The 22,889-nt window shown below is 42.7% G+C and overlaps 1 protein-coding gene across 3 annotated transcripts in view; it reads right to left on the minus strand.

Moving 5' to 3' along the window:
• Positions 1 to 6,427, minus strand: part of VWA2 (von Willebrand factor A domain containing 2) — a 95,975-nt gene extending 89,548 nt beyond the window's left edge. For all 3 annotated transcript variants that reach the window (XM_073595852.1, XM_073595851.1, XM_073595849.1), the window contains exon 1: positions 6,282 to 6,427. The gene's annotated coding sequence lies outside the window, so the exon portion shown is untranslated. The remainder of the gene's footprint in view (positions 1 to 6,281) is intronic.
• Between the last annotated feature and the right edge of the window lie 16,462 nt (positions 6,428 to 22,889).

Genomic DNA, 22,889 nt, shown 5'->3' on the forward strand with positions numbered 1-22,889 from the left:
GCGGCCATCTTAGCCTCACTCGTCTCCATACCCAGGCACAGAAAGGTCCTGATCGTCTCCGCTGCTACCGACGGCTCCGGTAAGCGGCGGAGGGCGCGGGAGGGTGGGTGGCACCTCTCCCGCCGCCGATAACGTTGATCTCGCGGGGAACCCGCCGCAGAGACCACCATTATCGTGCACAGAACCGGCTCCTGTAAAGATGGATACCTCGGTTGTGGCAGCAGCTGCTGCCGTTACCGAGATATCCATCTTCAAAGTGCCGACATCTATGTACAGGAGCCGGTCGGTAAGTGGTTAAATCTGCTCCCAACCCCCTTCTAAACCCTATTCTATCTACCTTGTGAAAGGAAAATGTATATACTTCTCTATTCTGAGAGCGGTCCGGCAGTGTTAATTTTGACTTTTAATTTCGATTTAGTTTTAGTCATAGTCTTGACTAAAATGACATTTTAGTTTTAGTCGTATTTTATATAATATAAAAGTGGATTGCGCTAACTTCTGTGTATGATACCACTGCTGAAATATGCAAAAATAGGAAATCTATCCTATGTAGCGTGCTTTTCTGTATCAATTAAAAAAGCACGCTACATAGTATAGATATCCTATTTTTGCATATTTCAGCAGTGGTATCATACACAGAAGTTAGTGCAATCCACTTTTATATTATATTGACACCATTTTTGTGTAGGCTTACATGATTGCAGCAAACTAGTATATTTTTAGTTTTGCGCCAGTAGCACATCTGGTCGGATTAGTCATCTGAATTGTTTTAGTCATATTTTGGTCTACTAAAATCTCCAGTACATTTTTGTCGACTAAAATCAAATGGTTTAGGTAAATTGTAATGCACTATTTAAGCATTTCTTTAGAATTTCCAAACTCATATATACTCCTGGAGAAAAATCTAATAACATATTATTTATGGTATTAAGGTTTGAAAATGCACTACAGACACAGATTTAGCTATTGTGATATACAACGTCTTCATAAACAATACAAAGTTTGAGAAAAAACTAAAATCTTGCTTTTTGACAAACAGAAGTGCATCTTTGAAATACAAAAACGCCAAAAAAACTGCAAACTATTGGCTGTAAAGATATTGCTCATATTACCCAACTATATTACCAACATTAACCACTAGCCGTCCGCCCACCCATCGTCAAATGACGGCTGGGCGGTGCGGCTCTCGTTCTGGGCGGACGTCATATGATGGCCTCCCAGAACGACCGCTTAGCAACACGGCGCGACCCCCATCTGTGTAAAGAGCTGCGGCTCTTTAACCATTTGATCGGCTGTGTCCAATCACAGCCGGTCACATGTAAACATGGAGATGCCAGTAATCGGCGCTCCTAGCCTCACAATGACAGAATATGAGGAGAGAAGAGCCGATCAGCGGCATATCCTCACAGAGGACATCTAGGGATGTAATCAGGGCACTGATCATCAGTGCCCCGATTACAATTAAGTGCCAGCAATGCCAATGCCAGCAATCAGTGCCAACCAGTGCCCACATTTGGCACCAATCTATGCCCACAAGTGCCAGCAATCAGTGGCTATTAGTGATGCCAGTCAGTGCTGGCTATCAGTGCTGCCCATCAATTCTAATCACTGCTTCCCATCAATGCCTCCTATCCGTGCCCACCAGTGTCACCCATCTGTGCCCACTAGTGTCACCTATCAGTGCCCATAAGTGCGGTATATTCGTGCCTCCTCATCAGTGCCACCTAATCGGTGCCCATAAGTGCCACCTCATCAGTGCCCACCAGTGCAGCCTATCAGTGCCCATCAGTTCTGCCTCATCAGCGCCCATCAGTGAATGAGAAAAAATTACTTATTTACAAAATTTACTGACAGAAACTAAGAAAAACTTTTTTTTCCCCAAAATTTTTGGTCTTTCAGAAGTGATTAAATACCACCAAAAGAAAGCTCTATTTGTGTGAATAAAATGATAAAAATGTCACAGTTACAGTGTAGCATGACTGCGCAATTGTCAAAGTGTGACAGCGCTGAAAGCTGAAAAATGGCCTGGGCAGGAAGGGGGTGCAAGTGCCCGGTATTGAGGTGGTTAAATATTAAGAAAAGATTTTTTCTCTTTCAGCAGCTTAGTAGATGCCCCCTACTTATTCTTATGCAGTAGTGAAATAGTGCAATACAGTGCCTTGAAAAGGTATTCATACCCCTTGAAATTTTCCACATTTTGTCATGTTGCAACCAAAAATGTAAATGTATTTTATGTGATAGACCAACACAAAGTGGCACATAATTGTGAAGTGGAAGGAAACTGATAAATGGTTTTCAAATTCTTTTACAAATAAATATGTGAAAAGTGTGGGGAACATTTGTATTCAGCCCCCCGGAGTCAATACTTTGTAGAACCGCCTTTCACTGCAATTACAGCTGCAAGTCTTTTTGGGGATGTCTCTACCAGCTTTGCACATCTAGAGAGTGACATTTTTGCCCATTCTTCTTTGCAAAATATCTCAAGCTCCGTCAGATTGGATGGAGAGCGTCTGTGAACAGCATTTTCTCAAATGGATTTAGGTCTGGACATTGACTGGGCCATTCATTGTAGCTCTGGCTGTATGTTTAGGGTCGTTGTCCTGCTGGAAGGTGAATCTCTGCTTCAGTCTCAAGTCTTTTGCAGACTAACAGGTTTTCTTCTAAGATTGCCCTGTATTTGGCTCCATCCATCTTCACATCAAATCTGATCAGTTTCCCTGTCCCTGCTGAAGAAAAGCATCCCCACAACATAATGCTGCCACCACCATGTTTCACAGTGGAGATGGTGTGTTCAGGGTGATTCAGGTCTAATCTGACCAGAGCACCTTCTTCCACATGTTTGCTGTGTCCTCCACATGGCTTCTCACAAACTGCAAACAGGATTTCTTATGGCTCTCAACAATAGCTTTTTTCTTGCCACTCTTCCATAAAGGCCAGATTTGTGGAGTGCACGACTAATAGTTGTCCTGTGGACAGATTCTCCCACCTCAGCTGTGGATCTCTGCAGCTCCTCCAGAGTTACTATGGGTCTCTTGGCTGCTTCTCTGATTAATGTTCTCCTTGTTGGGCCTGTCAATTTAGGTGGACGGCTCATTCCATTTTCGGATGATGGATTGAACAGTGCTCCATGAGATGTTCAAAGCTTGAGATATTTTTTTTATAACCTAACCCTACTTTAAACTTTTCTACAACTTTATCCCTGACCTGTCCAATTGACTTCTGAAGGCAATTGGTTCCACTAGATTTTAGTTTGGGGTATCAGAGTAAAGGGGCTGAATACAAATGCACGTCACACTTTTCACATATTTGTAAAAAAATTTGAAAACCGTTTATCATTTTCCTTTCACTTCACAATTATGTGCCACTTTGTGTTGGTCTATCACATAAAGTCAAAATAAAATACATTTACATTTTTGGTTGTAACATGACAAAATGTGGAAAATTTTAAGGGATACAAAAACTCTCTCAAGGCACTGTACATGTTCAAACTTTAATGTGCTATAAATATAGGCTCTGGGTGGAATTGTGTTGCCAATTTAAAAAAATGGCCAGCAGAGTAGTGATAATTTTGATTTCAATTTTCAATTTTTTCAATTTAGTTTTAGTCAAAGTCTTTGACTAAAATGCCATTTTAGTCAACTAAAATAGTGTTAAATTAGTCAACTAAAATATTTTAATCGACTAAATTAACACTGCGGTCCAGTCACATGATCAGCTGTCAGCGGCGGCTTCAGGGTAGGAGAGGGACAGCCGACAACGGATGCCCCATAGTAAGTCTATGGGTGATGTCCGCACCCAGGCTCTGCAGCAGTTGTCGGTGGTGGTCTCTCCTCTTCACTGAAGCTGGCTGCTGTGAAGATCATGTGACCGGACCAGATTGCTCTTAGAAGTAAGCAAGCATACACATCTTCCTTTTACATGGTAGACAGAATAAAGTGGGATGGAAGCAGGTTTAAGCTTAAGCCTAGTACAGACAATGAGAAAATCAGATGAACGATCAACCGTTTTGTTTTGCCTGCTAGTCTCATATCAAAAATGAGGGACATACTAAAAGGTACTAAAATAGATCCATCCTGCCTTGTATCAACGGTTCAGGCTGGTGGTGGTGTAATGGTGTGGGGGATATTTTCTTGGCACACTTTGGGCCCCTAAGTACCAATTAAGCATCATTTAAACACCACGGCCTACCTGAGTATTGTTGCTGATCATGTCCATCCCTTTAGGACTACAGTGTCCCATCTTCTGATGGCTCCTTCCAGCAGGATAATGCACCATGTCACAAAGATCAAATCATCTCACCACTGGTTTCATAACTACTCTCGGACCGCCACATGCCGATATACGTCCTAACTTTGAAGAGGGGTATCTTTATTATGGCAGCAGCTAGCTGCCATAACCCTGGTAGCCTCTTCTTCAGCCGGCGGTCTGGTTTCCGATAATGGTGGTCTCTACAGCGGATTCGCCACAAGATCACTTTCATCAGCGGCGGGAGATGGGCCCCCCGCCGTGCTCCGGTGCCCTCTGCCGCTGTTAAGATCGGGTCCTTCTGCTGGCTGGGTATGTAGACGAGTGAGGGGAAGATGGCCCCCTGCCCATAGCTCTTACAGGGCCAATTTTTTTTTTTCAAATGACATTTTTTTATTTATTTTTTATTGCATTTTAGTGTGAATATGAGATCTGAGGTCTTTTTGACCCCAGATCTAATATTTAAGAGGTCCTGTCATGCTTTTTTTCTATTACAAGGGATGTTTATATTCCTTGTAATAGGAATAAAAGTGACTTTTTTTTAAAAGAACAGTTTAAAAATAAAAAAAATAAAAAGGTAAAATAAATAAGAATTTTTTTTTTTTTAATGTGCCCAGTCCTGCGGAGTTTGCGTGCAGAAGCCAACGCATACGTAAGTAGTGCCCGCATATGCAAACCACACATGTGAGGTATTGCCGCGATCGGTAGTGCGAGAGCAATAATTCTAGCCCTAGACCTCCTCTGTAACGCAAAACATGCAACCTGTAGAATTTTTTTAAACGTCGCCTATGGAGATTTTTAAGGGTAAAAGTTGGTCGCCATTCCACGAGCGGGCAGAATTTTGAAGCCTGAATTGTTGGGTATCAATTTACTCGGCATAACATTATCTTTCACAATATAAAAAAAAAAATTGGGCTAACTTTACTGGTGTCTTATTTTTTAATTCAAAAAAGTATATTTTTTCCAAAAAAAGTGCGTTTGTAGGACTGCTGCGCAAATACGGTGTGACAGAAAGTATTGCAACAACCGCCATTTTATTCTCTAGGGTGTAGAAAAAAAATTTATAATGTTGGGGGGTTTTAAGTAATTTTCTAGCAAAAAAAAACTGTTTTTAACTTGTAAACAAATCTCAGAAAGAGGCTCGGTCCTTAAGTGGTTGATAATGAGGTCTCTGTACTCCAATGGCCTCCACAGTCACCAGATCTCAATCCAATACAGCACCTTTGGGATGTGGTGGAATGGGATATTCGCATCATGGATGTGCAGCCGACAAATCAGCAGCAACTGCATGATGCCATCATGTCACTATGGAGCAAAATGTCTGAGGAATGATTCTAACACCTTGTTGAATGTAGGCCACAAAGAATTAAGGCAGTTCCGAAGGCAAAAGTGGTCCAACCCGATACTAGCAAGGTGTACCTAATAAATTGGCCTGCGAGTGTACATCAGGTAAAAACCCCTCCAAACTAGATATTAAAAGTTTTGACTTCACGTACCTTTAAAAAGCAAGGGTTTGAATAAGGTTCAAGAGGATATTTTTTGGTCAATATGAAGCCAAACTCAAGAATACAGGTAGGTGTCCTCCAACTAGCAGGAGGAAAAGTTCTAAGCTAACCTTAGAAAGTATTTTACCAAAAGAGTAGTTGATGCTTGGAACAGACTTCCAGCAGAGGTAGCAAATCAGTCAACAGTAAGTGAATTTAGACATGCTTAGGGCAAACGCAGACCTATACTCAGACAAAAAGGTTAAAACATGATTAAAAGGAGGGCAGACTTGATGGACCACTTAGAAGAGTGACAGCAGAAAAAGTCCTATGTATCTAATCAATATTTTTTTTTACCCTAAACTGGCTTTAATGCAGGTGCATTTTGCTTGCTTCTGACTCTGACACCAATCTACACAAGCCCAAAGGGAGCAGAACTCTAATAGCCGGCTACACACACGTCCTGGAATCCCATAGAGGAGTTGGTTGGTTCTAGCTGCTCATAAGTTTAATAGATGAAGAGATAAGATACATCCACATTGCGGCACTCACCGGGTACACTGTGGAGGCTCCTCAAGTTCCCACAAGGTGTTTGGTGTGCTCCAGGCTGAGGACAAGGCGGACGGAGATCAGCACCTGGAGGATTGTCTCTAGTCACTGCCGCAGCAAGCTTCTGCGAGTGTGAACACAGGCGGGGAGGGTGGAGAGGGCTGGGAGGGCGCTGACTGAACGGATCAGTTTACACTTGTCAGGTATCTGCCGCACACACAGCTGGGAAGAAAAGAATTTCAAAACTTATTGTCATCGTCCAGACGCAGCTAGCTCATTAAACATTACAAGCCGAGATAAAAGAAAATCCAAAGCCGGACATTCCTTACTTACGTACATGTAAACATGATCAGTGTCCAATCATCTCATCAATATTTGTTAAAGTAGATTTAAACTAAAAGCACAACTATTATTATATAGGATTTTATTATTATAAGATTATTATAATATATCGGATTTTATTATTATAAGATTATTATAATATATAGGATTTTATTATTATAAGATTATTATAATATATAGGATTTTATTATTATAGGATTATTATAATATATAGGATTTTAATTAATATATTATTTAAGATTATCATTATATAGGATTTATATAGCGCCAGTTTGCGCAGCTATTAGACTGCTCTGTGCACTACGTATTATAAACAATTGATTTTGCACTGCGTATTATAAACAACTGATTAAAAAAAAAATATCCACAGCACCGCGCCAAACCTTCACCTCCTAATGTTCACAGTCCATTAGGTTCAGGCTCCTATAGATTATCTCTGCTCCAAAATGAGAATGAAAAAAAAGGGAGGGTCATACTCAGTCAAACTCATCCTAAAACTGGCCATACACCTATAGATTATCTGAAGATTTTCTATGGTTAGATGGAAAAAGTGGGAGATTCCTCCATCCACAAAGTTTAGGGAACATGGAGAAATCTGTTGCACTTTTTCCATCTAACCATAGAAAATCTGCAGATAATCTATAGGTGTATGGCCAGCTTAAGTCTTTATTTTATACACCATAAAATGGCTACATCCATGTCTCCAGCCAAAGAATCACATTCCTTATATGCATTTCACCCCCAACAGGGGGTATGGACAGAGAGTAGCTTTAGCTGGGATGGACGCTTAGAAATTATGGCTGCCCAAATGTATTAATTTCAGGTACTTCTATAGCGTCATCAATTTACACAGCGCTTTACATACTGTATTTATGCATATTACATTCACATCAGTCCCTGCCCTCAAGGAGTTTACAATCTAAGGTCCCTAACTCACATTCATACATACTAGGGCCAATTTAGACAGGAACCAATTAACCTACAGGCATGTCCTTAGAGTGTTATTAGTGGATATTTATATTTTCTACCTCCCACTACTTCCTGTACTACTCTACCCTTGTGAGCAAGCCCGTTAGGGGTGAAATGCATATAGAAAATGTGGTTCTTTGGCTGGAGACAACATGTATGTAGCTTTTATATGGTGCATGGAATAAAGCATTAAGAATATAGGTGGCTGCCGTTAACCTTCATTGAGCCAGAAGACAGTCGCTCAGGGCAGTACCTGGCAGCTATGAGACACTGCAAGGAAGGTTTTTTTTTTTTTTTTTTTTAACCAAAAGTAGCCTCCCCCCACAAAAAAACAAAACAAAAAAAAACACCAAAGAAGCAATTTAGAATGAGGGTAGCACTTAATCATAAACTTATCTTAATGCTTTATTCCATATATCATAAAATGGCTACATACATGCGATCTCCAACCTAGGAACCACTCTTCCTATACGCATTTCACCCCCTCACAAGGATAGAGTAGGTACAAGAAGTATTGGGAGGTAGAAAATGTAAATATCCACTAATCAGGGCAGCCTTAATTCCCAAGCATCCACCCAAACTGCAGCTACTCGCTGTCCGTACCCTTTGTTGGGGGTGACACAGTGTAGATATTTGCCAGCACACCATTGATCTTCAGGTTGAGTCCAAACTGTTTATTGAAACATGATCACATCACAAACAAGAGAGTGTAACATTTGGGGGACGCGCAGGACCCCTGAGTCAGGCATGTGGTGTTAAGATTACATTAGCATGTATATGTACGTACGTATACACGCCTTAGCTTCAGCTGCAAAACCTCCTTTCATGTAGGCTCCCCTCAGTGTGTTATAAACTAGTTTACAGTGTTGCTCATAAGTTTACATACCCTGACAGAATTTATGATTTCTTGCCCATTTTTCAGAGAATATGAATAACACAAAAACTATTTTCACTCATGGTTAGTGTTTGGCTGAAGCCATTTATTATCAATCAACTGTGTTTACTCTTTTTAAATCATAATGGCAACAGAAACTACCCAAATGATCCTGATCAAAAGTTTACATACCCCAGTTCTTAATACCGTGTATTGCCCCCCTTAACATCAATGACAGCTTGAAGCCTTTTGTGGCTGAGGCTCTTTATCTTCTCAGATGGTAAAGCTGCCCATTCCTGTTGGCAAAAAGCCTCCAGTTCTTGTAAATTCTTGGGCTGTCTTGCATGAACTGCACGTTTGAGATCTCCCCAGAGTGGCTCCAGAACATTCACTTTATTCTGCTGTAGCCAATGACAGGTCGACTTGAGTTTTGGATCATTGTCATGTTGGAATGTCCAAGTACATCCCAGGTGCAGCTTCCTGGCTGATGAATGAATATGTTTCTCCAGTATTTTTTGATAACATACTGCATTCATCTTGCCAACAATTTTGACCACATTTCTTGTGGCTCTGTAGCTCACACATCCCTAAAACATCAGCGATCCACCTCCGTACCTTTCATCATGAGTCTTGTGGACTCCTCTTCAAATGTAGCGTTCATGGTTGTGGCCAAAAAGCTCAATTTTGGTCTCATCACTCCAAATGACTTTGTGCCAGAAGGTTTGAGGCTTGTCTCTGTGCTGTTTGGCGTATTGTAAGTGGGATACTTTGTGGCATTTGCGTAGTAATGGCTTTCTTCTGGTGACTCGACCATGCAGCCCATCTTTCTTCAAGTGCCTCCTTATTGTGCATTTTGAAACAGCCACACCACATGTTTTCAGAGATTCCTGTATTTCACCTGAAGTTATTTGTGGGTTTTTCTTTGCATCCCAAACAATTTTCCTTGCAGTTGTGGCTGAAATCTTAGTTGGTCTACCTGACCGTGGTTTGGTTATAATAGAACCCCTCATTTTCCACTTCTTGATTAGAGTTTGAACACTGCTGATTGGCATTCTCAATTCCTTCGGATATCTTTTATATCCCTTAACTGTTTTATACAGTTCAATTAACTTTTCCCGCAGATCCTTTGACAATTCTTTTGCTTTCCCCATGACTCAGAATTCAGAAACGTTAGTGCAGCACTGGATGAAAGATGCAAGGGTCTGTCAGGAGTCCAGAAACGCATTGATCTTTTATACACACACACTAATTACAAGCAAATAGATCACAGGTAAGGATGGTTACCCTTTAATAGCCATTCAAACGTCTTTGTGTCAATTTGGGTGCATGTTATCAGGCCAAAATCACCAGTGTATGTAAGCTTTTGATCAGGGTCATTTGGATAGATTATGTTGCCATTATGATTTAAAAAGAGTAAACAAAGTTGTTTGATAATAAATGGATTCAGCCAAACACTAACCATGAGTGAAACAAAAGTTTTTGTGTTATTCATATTCTCTGAAAAATGTCCAAGAAACCATAAATTCTGTCAGGGTATGTAAACTTATGAGCACGACTGTATTTACATATTTGATTTGTACATTCATGCTGTACTTCCAAGCTGCTATGGATGTGCACACTGCAGATCTCATAGACCTCAGCGCTGTGGCTGGGTCTCAGTCGCCCTCTCGTGCTGGTCGATAAAGCAAAGCCTGAGGCCATATGCTCTGTGAATGGCTGGGAGGAAAGGAGGTCAGAGGCACAACCATAGCACTATATTATATATTATAGCATAGGTCTATGAGACCTGCAGTGTTTATATCCGCGGCACTGCAGAAGTACAGCTGGAACTGTACTAATAAGACACGTAAAAGGAACTAGTTTTTATGAGCCTGAATAAATGGAGGTTTGCTAAAGCTGGCCTTAAATAGATAGAATTGTATCCCTTTGCTGCTGAATTAGCAAACATTTAATCTGTGGATGGCAATGTTTGCACCACCCAGCTTGATAAACGTCAATGGAGCCGGTTCAGCCTAACAGTGACTGCTGCCTGTCAGATGCAGGCAATGTTTGGATAGGTGCCCACAGCTGTTAAGCCAGCCATAAATGATTCAGCTCGCGACCGGTTCAGCAGGAACCGGCCGTGTTTCGATCCATGTATGGGCAGGCTAATTGCACCCAAGTCGATCCATCTATCGATTTGGGTGTAACCAGCATGTCAGATTTCTAGCATGCGATGATTATCAGCCGTTCTAGCCGCTAGCAATAATCTGTGTTCTTCTGGCAGGAACCGCTCCGTCCCCACCATGCCTGTGAGAACACAATGGCACCGCAGAAGGGATTCCCCCATCAACACTGACTTGTGCTATTAAGGAGATCCTTCATGCAAATCGTGGTTGCAGGAAAGAAAATCACATCATTTATGGCCTGCCCTAGAGCACAATAGTCATTGGGGGGGGTCCATCTGTGTCATTTAGCATGGATGGAGGAATCATTCAAAAACGTGTGTGTGTATTCATCTTTCTTGTACAGGTTAGTCAACATAGGTGTTAGGAGGCGGGGGAGCATTTTTAAGACTAGCAGATTGAGGCTGGAATCATTCTTTAAATAAAAACATCAGTGCATGTAGAGGACCTTTGCAGGAGTTGCAGCAGGAAAAAAAAAATACACAGAAAGGGAACATCAGGAGAGTGTGGGGGGTGAGGGTGGGGTTGGATGGGGTGACATTCGGATTTACTTATCCATTTTCTTCCCATTGCAAATAATGGTTTAGGCTGACCTAAAATGGCATCTATTATTGGCAAAATCTTGTTACAAGTTGGTGAAGCCTATTCACAAAAAAGATTTCACTGGATTCTTTTCAGCTTTGTCACAACCAATGGTAAAAAAAACCTTTCTAACGGGCCCATTGAGTTACCTGTCAGATTTGAAGGCTCACGGGTTAATCCAATGCAGACTAACACTCCATTTAAGCAAGGAAAATTTCCTGCAGCCACAGTCATAAAAGCAGAAGTAAAGGATGATGGGAGGATGTGGTCGGGAAAAGCGGAGTTCTGAGATTTTAAAATATTACAAATTCCTCTGTGGAGAACCCAGTGAAACATTCTGACCTGAGGGCCCAGATACATTCCAGGAGCCCCTATCATTCTGAACACTCTGGATACTATGGAGAAACTGTGCAGATATATAGGAAGCTATGGTCTGATTTCCATCTGAGCCATTGCCCTAGGAGCAAAACAACAAGAAAAGCCCTGTAAATGTTGCTAGGCTTAGTAGGCTAAAGCCTCGTACACACGGTATGATTGATGGCAGGAGATAGTCTGTTGACAGACTGTTGTGCTAAAATCTTACCGTTAGTACACCCCTTTTGACAATTGTTGCCCAATTTTCCGCCAACAAAATGTTGGATGACAGGTAGGTAAACTTTCCGGCGGACAACGGTTTGACGTCAGATTTTCGTTTGGTCAGTACACAAATCCGTTATACAAAAGTCAAAAGTACAAACACGCATGCTCGGAATCAATGCTCACCAAACACGAAATTAGCAGAAGGGGCCCAAAGGGTGGCGCTCAAGAGCTGAAATTCCTTGTAGTATGTCGCTACGTTCGTGTTTGTGGCACGACAATTGTGTACCGTTAGTATGCAAGACAAGATCCTGGCACACGCCCTTTTGACAAAAATCAGACGCTCGGTTGGCCAACAATTGTACCGTGTGTCCGAGGCTTAAAAACCAGTGATAAGTCATATGCAAAAAGATTGCATCTTTCATCAGTCTTATTGAACACAGCAATGGGAATGGTCTATTATTGATTGTTATGGATTATTAGAGCTCATGCACACCGCATCTCAAAGAAGCTGCTCCGTTTTTTCTGATTGGAAACTCCCCTCAATGTTAGCAAATGTGTCCATGCACACTATGGCTTTTTTCAGTAGTTTACAGGAATATGCTCTTACAGGCAGAAAAACCCCACAAAACCTGCGTTTTTGAGAGGAGATTTCGAGCAGAAAAGACACTTAAATCCCCAAAAACAAACAAAAAAGCGTGAAAGAACATGAAAAAGCTTGAAGAAGCTTGAAAACACAAAAAAAAAAAAAAAATATAGGAAAAATTAGCTGAGGGGAGGGTTTGTGAAAAAAAACGCTTATGCTCAAGAAAGCTCAAAGAACCTCAATAAAAACATGCAAAATAGCCCAAAAAAAGTACAAGCTTCTTCAAGCTGAAAAAAAAAAGCTCAAATGACTGTAAAAACAGCTCTTTTTTTTTGATCTGCGGTGTGCATGAGCCCTTAGACTTTTCATATGAAGCACTTACCATGAAGAAGCCGCTGGTTTTCTTGGGTCCCCTGTTCCCAGAGCCCAGCAGCACCACGCTCTCCGACACACCGTAATGAAGAGGGGATATTTATTGCAACAATGTATACAATACTACAATAACCGGGTTAACAGAAACAGCACTAAACCCCTCAAACATATAGGTAAAACAGTACCGAATAGGTTAAACAGCTGGTAATAAGCAAACGGACCAGAAAATGCCCCCTATACCTAGGAGGGTCCTGTCTAAGGGTAATGCTAAGATAATAGCTTGGCGATTTTTGTCATACCCTTTCCTTACTGGCCAGATTGTTGCGGCCCAAATCCAGCATTTGAGTGCTCAGAGTTCCCCCTGAACCTGGGTATAGGCCCCTAATAGGGTATAGGTGTCCCAAGCAGACAATACTGTTCATTAATAGGGTACGGTAGAGTATAGCCGGCAGTCTCTCATCAACTCTTGGGGTGCCCCCGACAGTGGCCTTCTCACATACCAGTAGATGTCCGCTACTCCACCTTTCTGCATCCCCAATGAAGTCATAAAAAAAATCTGCTACCAGTCTGCTGAACGGTCTGTCCCGCACAATGTCCTCAATACATCTCCTCCGAGCCTGGGAATAGACCTGCCTTTTCCTCTCCACTGAGTCTACATGATCCTGGGATATGTAGTTCTAACGCCATTCTGAAACACACGCTGTCTGTCTGGGGACTACATTCCATACAAATCTCTATTCTTCCCAACAGGCTTTTGTCACTCCCAGAATGAACAGCTGTCCACACCCCCGGCCTCTGTGTTCCCTAGGTGGTGGGTGGGGCTTAAAGGGCTGCACACTGCCCTGTAACAACAGTGTCCTCTTCCTCCAATTTCCCACTGTCGCTCCTGTGCTTGACAGCCTGAGAGTAGGAGAGGAAGTGCAGGGCAGCAGCAGTGATAATAGCAGAGTCTCTGTCGTCAGACAGAGCAGTGCTGTGTACCAGGGGCTATGCAAACCCAGTCACAGGTGTCGCAGTGAAATACTTCCAAAAAGTGGAGTTGAAATTTTTTGCAAATAGCACTGTAAAGCAGGAATGTTGTAAAAAAAAAAAAAAAAAAAAAAAAACATTCACAGCCTTGCTGGGATGGATAACTAAAGAGAACACTCTTCTCACTCACTCACTCTTCTGGAGAAACAGCTCCTGCTACAGGCGCTCTGGTGCTCCTTTCGTAAGCGTAATCTTAAATAGTCACATGATCCCTGTGGAAACTAAGGATTAGTCAATCTTACTTCTGATCCTTCCTTTTAACATAAATCACATGACCAAAAGTGAAGACTTTGCAGGTATTTAGGAGTAATTCTATTCTTTTTAAAGTGGGAAGTTCCGGCGGGTCATGACGTAAGACGTCTGACGGGAGGGGAGGAGAAGGAGGTGTGCTGGCCGGCCAGCGTTAGCGGCCGCGTGCTTGATTAAACAAGCAGCTCTGCGGATGGGAGGTCGGGAAGACGGGATAGAGCACGGAGCGCCGCCCGCAGAGCTACGGGATCCATGGTCCGGATGAACAGCCGGAAGCTTCCGCGAGCGGCACGCAGCCCTAGGAGAGGAATGGAGGCATAGCCACTGGTTGCCTAGCTCGCGCTCCCCCGGGCCCCCGTCCTCGCTCCCCCTTGCCTTCACACCGCCCTGCTATTCGGGCAGCTGCCGGAGCGCCGCGTCTTGATGCCCCGGCATCCACTGCTGTCGGAGGTGCAGAGGGAATAGCGAAACAGCCTGTGTCTACCCACTCCTAGGCAATCGATCAGACGAATCCCCTGTCAGCTCAGAGAGGGTGGAAAGGAACCCCTAGAGCCAAGCCTGTGTAGGTAAGAGTGGAACAGCAGTCCCGCTGTAAAAGGGATGAAGACCGCTGGAAGGTATGGAAATCAAATAGGATCTTAAGAAAATGTCCCCTTCTGATCTTTTGATATACAAATACACTGGTTGATATAACTGTCTTCACATGTGTTGCATTGCTCTCCCGATATTTGTAACTACAAAGGGTGAAAGTTATCGTGAAATATAAGTGTTATCAGTCCTGGAATAATCCCCGTTGGGGGAGAAACATTTAAGATAACATACACGATTATTTATTATCTGTCTCTTTATCTCATTTACACTACCTGCTGAAACACCCTTGCATAGGCTCAATAACTAAGAACGGAAAATAATCAACAAACAAAGCGACGCCCAAGATGGGGATGGGGGGCGTACGGAAAACCCCTAAAGATAGCTCCGCAAGCGGTACCGCCTCTGGGAGTACTATTAAGCAATATATGAATCGCGGAGGCAGCCCGGGAAACCCCCGCTTAGAGACCCAAAAGTCAACCCTGACTGAAAAAAAAATGGGGGGGACTGGAAAAGTTGCACAGACCCCTGAACACCCAAGACAGGACTCCTCAGTTGATAGTATTCTAGATAATACCCGAATGGAGGAAGGCAGTCAAGATATGCAACCCCCCTCAAAAAACGAGATAATAGAAATGTTTAAATCACTCGAACTAGCAATCAAAACGGAAATAAATGTTTTAAGGATGGATTTGGGGGGTATTCTTGCTAGAGTGGAAAAAACTGAGGACATATTAGATAAACAAGAACTGGACCTCTCTGAAATAAAAGAACTTAAAATTATACACCAAAATCAAATAAAAATCTGTTACAGATTAGAAGATCAAGAAAACAGAAATCGCAGACAAAATCTGAGAATCAGAGGGGTCCCAGAGAGGAAGGATGAAGATTTAAAAAAGATTATGGTAGACATTTTTGGTCCTATCCTGGAACTAGGGGGTGGGGAATTCCCCAAAATCGAGCGGATTCACCGGATAGGTAGACGGGACACAAGTCGCACGGAGAGAAGCCGGGACATTATTGTGAAATTCAGGTATTTTGTAGATAAGGATAATCTATGGGCAAAACTCCGAGGAAGAACACCACTTCTATATGAAGATGCCAGGATATCAGTCTACCCTGATCTAGCCAGAGATACTCTAACCAGAAGACGCCATCTGAAGCCCCTCTTAGACCTATTAAAGGAACAAAACATTAAATACACATGGGGGTTCCCGGCCTGTCTGATAGGAAGCAGAGAAGGAAAAACAGCAAAACTGAGATTCCCAGGAGACCTGGAAAAATTCTGTGGAAAACTAGAAATTCAGGCCCCCCCACTACCGGACTGGGCCAGTGAAAAGTGGGTGGATCTGGGAATAGGTTACATATAATTATCTGGAGGTGGGGGCGGGCGGGGGGGGGGGGGGGGAGGTGGGAGGTAACTTGGTAAAGCCAATAGAAGTAAATGGGAGCAAGATTGCTCCTTGGGTACCGAGCCGTGATGGCTTGCCGAGCAGCACACCAAGAGCTTCACCCTCAGAGGTGGTGACCAAGAGAGGAGCTCACATCTGGGTATTCCTCAATGGTCTATGGGTCCAATAAGGACCACGTGGGGGGAGGGGGGGTGGGAGGGGTGTGTGAGGGAGGGGGTTCTGGGAATGGGGGTCGCAATTTTTTTTTTAAGGGGGATTCTCTCCAAGGTCAAAGGAAAGATGAGGTATTTACCCATATTGAATGATAGTTAGGCCCACCTTAAAATTCATCACGTACAACGTCAGAGGTCTAAATATGAAAAGAAAGCGTAGAAATGTTCTTAATGAGCTTAAAATATTGGGCCCTGATGTAGTCTTCCTCCAGGAGACACATATCTCACAACAGTCTAAGTTAAAGCTCTTTTCGAGCAATTTTCCGCTCTGGTACCATGGAGACACCATCTCGAGTAAAACCCGAGGGGTCGCTATAGGATTCGCAAAAACAACAAGATTTGTGTTAGATGATAGAATGGTAGACCCAGAAGGTAGATTCCTCATTCTCCGAGGCAGATTAAACGAAAGGGAGTACACCCTAGCCAACATCTACGCTCCAAACCAAAACCCTATGAAATATTTTATCCAAATTTTAGAAAAAATAATAGAATTTAGGAAAGGACAACTAATCTTGATGGGAGACCTCAACTTCTGTATGGACCCAAAAATAGACAGTACGGCCCGCACACAGGAAACGAATAATGGTCAATTAAAAATGGTGAAACAAAAATTATCTTTACACCAGTTGGTGGACATATGGAGGGTGACTCACCCTTGTTTGCGTGACTATACATATTACTCTCCTGTGCATGGCTCGTACTCCCGTATAGATGTGGGGCTTATAGATCACAGGGAAATAGAGGAGGTGGTAGACGTCAAGATAGGTAATATAACCTTTTCAGACCATGCCCCTGTAGTTCTGGAAATGACAATAAGGGGGGAGATAAGACCCAGGGATCAATGGTGCATTAACGAGGAGTTAATAAGGGATGAGGAAGGTTATGCATTAGTCAGAAAGGAACTGGAAAAATACTTTACTGTTAATGATAATGGAGAAGTCTCAGGGTCTATACTCTGGGAGGCTCATAAATCATATATTAGAGGGGTCTTGATTAAGATGGGAGCCCGGAGAAAAAAGGAAAAACACGAGGCCATTCAGAACTTAACAAGGGAGGTAGACAAGCTAGAGCAGGAACACAAAAAACAAACAGGCTCGCCATCTAGCAAGATGTATAGACAGCTGACAATCAAAAGGATAGAGTTAAAAAAGGCACTGGAACTTGAATCAAAAACAACATATGGGAGGAGGATAAAAGACCAATATTGTTGGGGAAACAAACCTAGTAAGGTACTCGCTAAAATAGTAAAAAAAAAGAAAGCCAGAAACTTCATCGAGAAGATTCAGACTAAAAACGGCCGTATGGAACATTCCTCTAGAAAGATAGCTGAAACCTTCAGGGAATATTACCAAGACTTGTACTCAGTCAAAGCGCACGAGCCCAAATCTAAAAACAGGAGAGAGATTAATAATATTTATTTAAAGAACGCCAATTTACCTATAATATCAGATCTAGCGAGGGCCCATCTTGATGAGCCAATTACGGAGGAGGAAATTGGGAAAGCTCTAATAGGCGGAGCCCAAGGGAGAAGTCCGGGCCCGGATGGGTTCACATTGTTCTATTACAAAAAATTCAAAGAAATATTAATCCCTAGGCTTTGCAATTACATGAATGGACTAGGAGATAGCTACGAGATGAGCAGAGAAGCCCTTCAGGCGTCTATCACAATTATCCCAAAGGAAGGAAAGGAGAAAACACTCTGCTCCAGCTATAGGCCAATCTCTCTGCTCAACACCGACACAAAACTATACGCGAAGGTCTTGGCAGAGAGATTAAAGGAACATATAAACCTTTTGGTCAACCCGGACCAAGTGGGGTTCGTCCCCAAAAGAGAAGGGAGGGACAACGGAGTTAAGACGCTCCTCTTGCTACAAAAGCTGAAGGAGGATGGACCCCCAGGGCTACTGCTGTCGATGGATGCCGAAAAGGCCTTCGACAGGGTAGACTGGGGGTTCATGTTTCAGACTCTGGAGGCTATGGGAATAGGACCCATAATGATTCAACGGATAAGGACATTATACCATCACCCCATGGCCTCAATAAAAGTTAACGGGTTAATGTCCCAGCCTTTTGAGATGCGGAACGGCACGAGGCAGGGTTGCCCTCTGTCGCCGTTGCTCTTTATCCTATCCCTGGAACCACTCCTTGCAACGATACGTAGAGACCCTGAGATAAAAGGTATCAAGGTAGGGGAGGATGAACACAAAATTGCAGCATTTGCAGATGACGTGCTATTATATATAACTGATCCAGTAGCCTCTCTAAAGAAATTGAATGTAGCATTGAGGAAATATGGAGATTTATCCAACTTTCAAATAAATTTGGGTAAATCGGAAATATTAAACATCAACTTGAAAAAGGCAGAAGCAGATAAGGTGAAGAGGGTATCTGGTTTTGGGTGGACTAAGCAGCTTAAGTACCTGGGAATTCAATTAACAAACTCTATAGATAAGATTTACCACATAAATTACATCCCTCTATTGGACAGTATTAGAACGGAATGCAAGAGACTCGCCAGCAAACCGCTCTCATGGATAGGGCGAATAAATGTCTTGAAAATGACACTCATCCCTAAGATAACCTACCACTTTCAGATGATCCCGGTCCCTCTGCCCCAGTTTTACCTAAGGAAATTGAACAAAATAATGATGAATTTTGTTTGGAAAAATAAAAGAGCAAGAGTCCCCTTCCAGATATTAAAACAAAGTAAAGATAACGGGGGACTGGCGGTACCAGACATACGAAATTACTACAAGGCCATAATTTTATCAAGATTAACAGATTGGGTTAAAAAAAGTAATGAAAAAGGGTGGGTGAAAATAGAGAACACAATTAGTAATGTGCACTTAGGAAATATAATCTGGAACCCTCCACATAGCAGAACTTTAGTTAAAAATACCCACGTAATCACACAGATAGTATTTAAAGTATGGGACGGGGTGTATAAAAAAGTGATCGGGAAATACAATTCCCCACTATTGTCACTTAAAGACAATGAATATTTTGCACCAGGCACTCAAAAAGTAGGAGGGAAAGAATCATTTTGGGGGATTTCACAGGTGAGAGATATAATCAAAAATGGAAAAATAATTACACTCCAACAGCTTACACAAGATAGGGAATCACGGGGGATAGATGAATGGCGGTATCTACAACTGAAACACTTCGTAAGCAAACTACCCCAACCCATTAGATCTGGGGAGGATTTGACAGAAATGGAAAAGTTATGTGATTCAGAAAATTCGAGAAACACCATTTCCAAATTATATAAAATTCTGATGGGGGCTGAAAAGGTGGAGATACCGCCATACATAGAGAAATGGGAGAGGGACTTGGGCACAAAAAAAGATAAAAATATAATAAGCAAAATATTAAATAGGACTTTCAACTTAACACTTGATACACAGTCCGCAGAAATGAATTATAAATGTATAAGTAGAAGTTATTTAACCCCCGAAATACTAAGTAAATACCAGGCCGGTTCAACAGCACTCTGCTGGAGGGGCTGTCATGGGCTGGGAACAATGGGTCACATCTGGTGGAGTTGCCCCAAAATAAAAATTTTTTGGAAGAGGACTCTTGCATTAATAAAGATTATCACTAACATAGAAGTGGCAGAGGACCCATGGGTGGTGTTATTTCATGGATGGGAAGGAGATACAAAAAAATACAAGCAGACATTGATCCCCTTCCTCTTAAACGCTGCTAAGAGACTAATACCTAGGGGATGGCAGAGGAAGGAGAGCCCTGAGACATGGGAGTGGTTTGATGCGATAGAAGAAACATATAACAATGAGGAGCTTGTAAATAAATTAGAAGAGAAAGATAACGGGACTCTGGCGGTCTGGGAACAGTGGAAACAATTTAAAAAAACTTGGAGATATGTGAAAGAATTGAAGGCCCTAGATTAATGCCAGTAGGAGTAAAATAGAGCTGACCTTGGAGAGAAGGGAGGGGGGAGGGGTTAGGGGGGATTAAAAATAATGAAGTTTAGAAATCAAGCGGGGTTATTGAGTTAGCCTAACCCCTAAGAGATGCACATTTTGTAAGTTTTTTGATTAAATTTTGGCAAAGGCTACAATGATGAGACACTGAGAGGGAGATGGTTCAGAATATGATCCTCAAAATTGATTCAATCCCCTCAAAAGGTCGACTGAAGTGGCAAAAAAAAAAAAAAAAAAAAAAAAAAAAAAAATAAAGTGGGAAGTTCCAAATCAAGGATTTAATGCCTAAAATTTAGATTCCATCCAAGCCAGGTGGAATCCATTAAGTTGGACATGGAACTTTACACAAGGTCCGCAATATGGATTTAGAGCTAAAGTTACCTTTACATATTTGAAGGCCCATTATTGAATAAAAAATATATATATGTATTGTCTTCTAGTAACTACGAGTTAATATAAAAAAAAAAAAAGAAAACCGCGCTTAAACTAATGCATATAGTATACACTGTGATATAAAGTTATGAAGTCCTTGGAGTGCATAAAAGTCCAAAAAAGAAGTGAATTCAAATCTTCAATATTCAGTTGATGTTCATAGATGCTCAGGTGAATCAAATTAAACAGCAAATAATAAGTAGAATGCTTACCAGATGGCAAGCCAAATAAGGCAAGTGGCTTAAACCCAGCTTGGGCCTTTATGGAACCAATCCCGGTGGATTTGAGCAAAACTTCCGCTCGTGAAAATAAACATGGATTCATGCGAATTTATCCCCCAAAAAAATAAAAAACATAGCATAATATTGTCAACAAATAAAAAGAATTAAGAAAAAAAGGAGAACCCTCACACAGTGATGAATCATATAAAATCATAAACACCCAGTGCCCATAGACACACACAGGGCCTCTGTGCAAGTGACATACGATTGTGCAAATAATGGGAATAAACCCAATAGTAAATATACACCAACACCTTACAGAGTTTCTGCTTACCAGATATTTTTAAAGATGTGTAAATAAACATCAACCACTGAATGGTTAATAGGTGAAGGGGTATCAAATGTGCAGCAAAGAACACACAAATTTCCTGCTTACCAGATGGAAACCTTTGAATAAACAAAACTGACACAGCTTGAGAAACAGCCTCCTTGCAACAAATGATGTAAACCAATCACGCCAGTCATATCCAAAGCTCCACGGTACCCATATTGTAAAGATATGGCAAGATAGTGTAATACCTTTTTAACTGATTTTATTCAAAAAGAAATACACTTACAATATAAAAGATGATAACAGCGATGCCGGCCGGCAAACAAACAAACTCCCGTCCTCAATGGGGCGACGTGGTGACGTCAGCACGTACCTCCCAGACGCGTTTTCAGCACAGTTTTTTTCTTTTTATTCAACTACAAGTTAATACCTGTAATGATAGAATATTGTATATGTCATGTTCCCTTATATTTTTTCTACAGTTACATGCAGACCAAGTGTGCTGTTACACTTGTTATGTAAAATGTAATGCTATTCATAGTTATGTTAAAGTGGTTGTAAACTCTTAAAGACCACTTTTTGCTACAGGTAAGCCTATAATAAGCCTATAATCCCCTGTATCAACATATGCCAACGTCATCGGCACATTCACACTGAAGCAATAGCACGTTCGTGCTATTGCTTCAGCTATTGTGCTGCTACCGGCAGCTACCGTGCGGGAGTGACGTCATCTTAGCTCCGGCCAATCACAGCGCCGAAGCCCGCGATACCCGGAAAGACCGGGAAGACAGAGAGCCACAAGGACACTGCCGTCACCTGCTGCATGTCCCACAGCTCGCCGCCGTCAACTGCCACCAGGATGGGGCAAGTGTGTGCCAGTCAGGTGGAGGGGGGGTCACACAGGCTACATATGATACATACTGATGCACCCCCACTACTGCACCACTGATAAACCCCACACCACCACTACTGCCACTGATAACCCCCCCACACCACCACTACTGCCACCCCCCCACACCACTACTGCCACTGATACCCCCCTCACACCACCACTACTGCGCCACTGATAAACCCCACACCACCACTACTACCACTGATACCCCCCCACACCACCATTACTGCCACTGATAACCCCCCCACACCACCACTACTGCCACCCCCCCACACCACTACTGCCACTGATACCCCCCTCACACCACCACTACTGCGCCACTGATAAACCCCACACCACCACTACTGCCACTGATAACCCCCCCACACCACCACTACTGCCACCCCCCCACACCACTACTGCCACTGATACCCCCCTCACACCACCACTACTGCGCCACTGATAAACCCCACACCACCACTACTACCACTGATACCCCCCCACACCACCACTACTGCCACTAACCCCCCCACACCACCACTACTGCCACCCCCCACAACCACTGCTGCCACTGATCCACTACTGCCACTGATCCCATCCCGCAACCACTATCCTTGCCACTGATACCATATTCCCCTCCCCACCACTCATCCCATCCCCCAACCACCACCCTCGCCACGGATCCCATCCTCCCACCACCGCTGCCACTTTTTTAATCCTCCCACCACCACTGCCACTCATCCCATCCCCCTCCAACCATCACCCTTGCCACTGATCCCATTCCCCCCACCACCTCTGCCACTCATCCCATTCAACCCCCCTTATCACTGAAACCACCCCCCCAACCACAACCCTT

The sequence above is a fragment of the Aquarana catesbeiana genome, linkage group LG08 (genome assembly GCF_042186555.1).
Source record: "Aquarana catesbeiana isolate 2022-GZ linkage group LG08, ASM4218655v1, whole genome shotgun sequence".
In the NCBI taxonomy this organism is placed as follows: domain Eukaryota; kingdom Metazoa; phylum Chordata; class Amphibia; order Anura; family Ranidae; genus Aquarana; species Aquarana catesbeiana.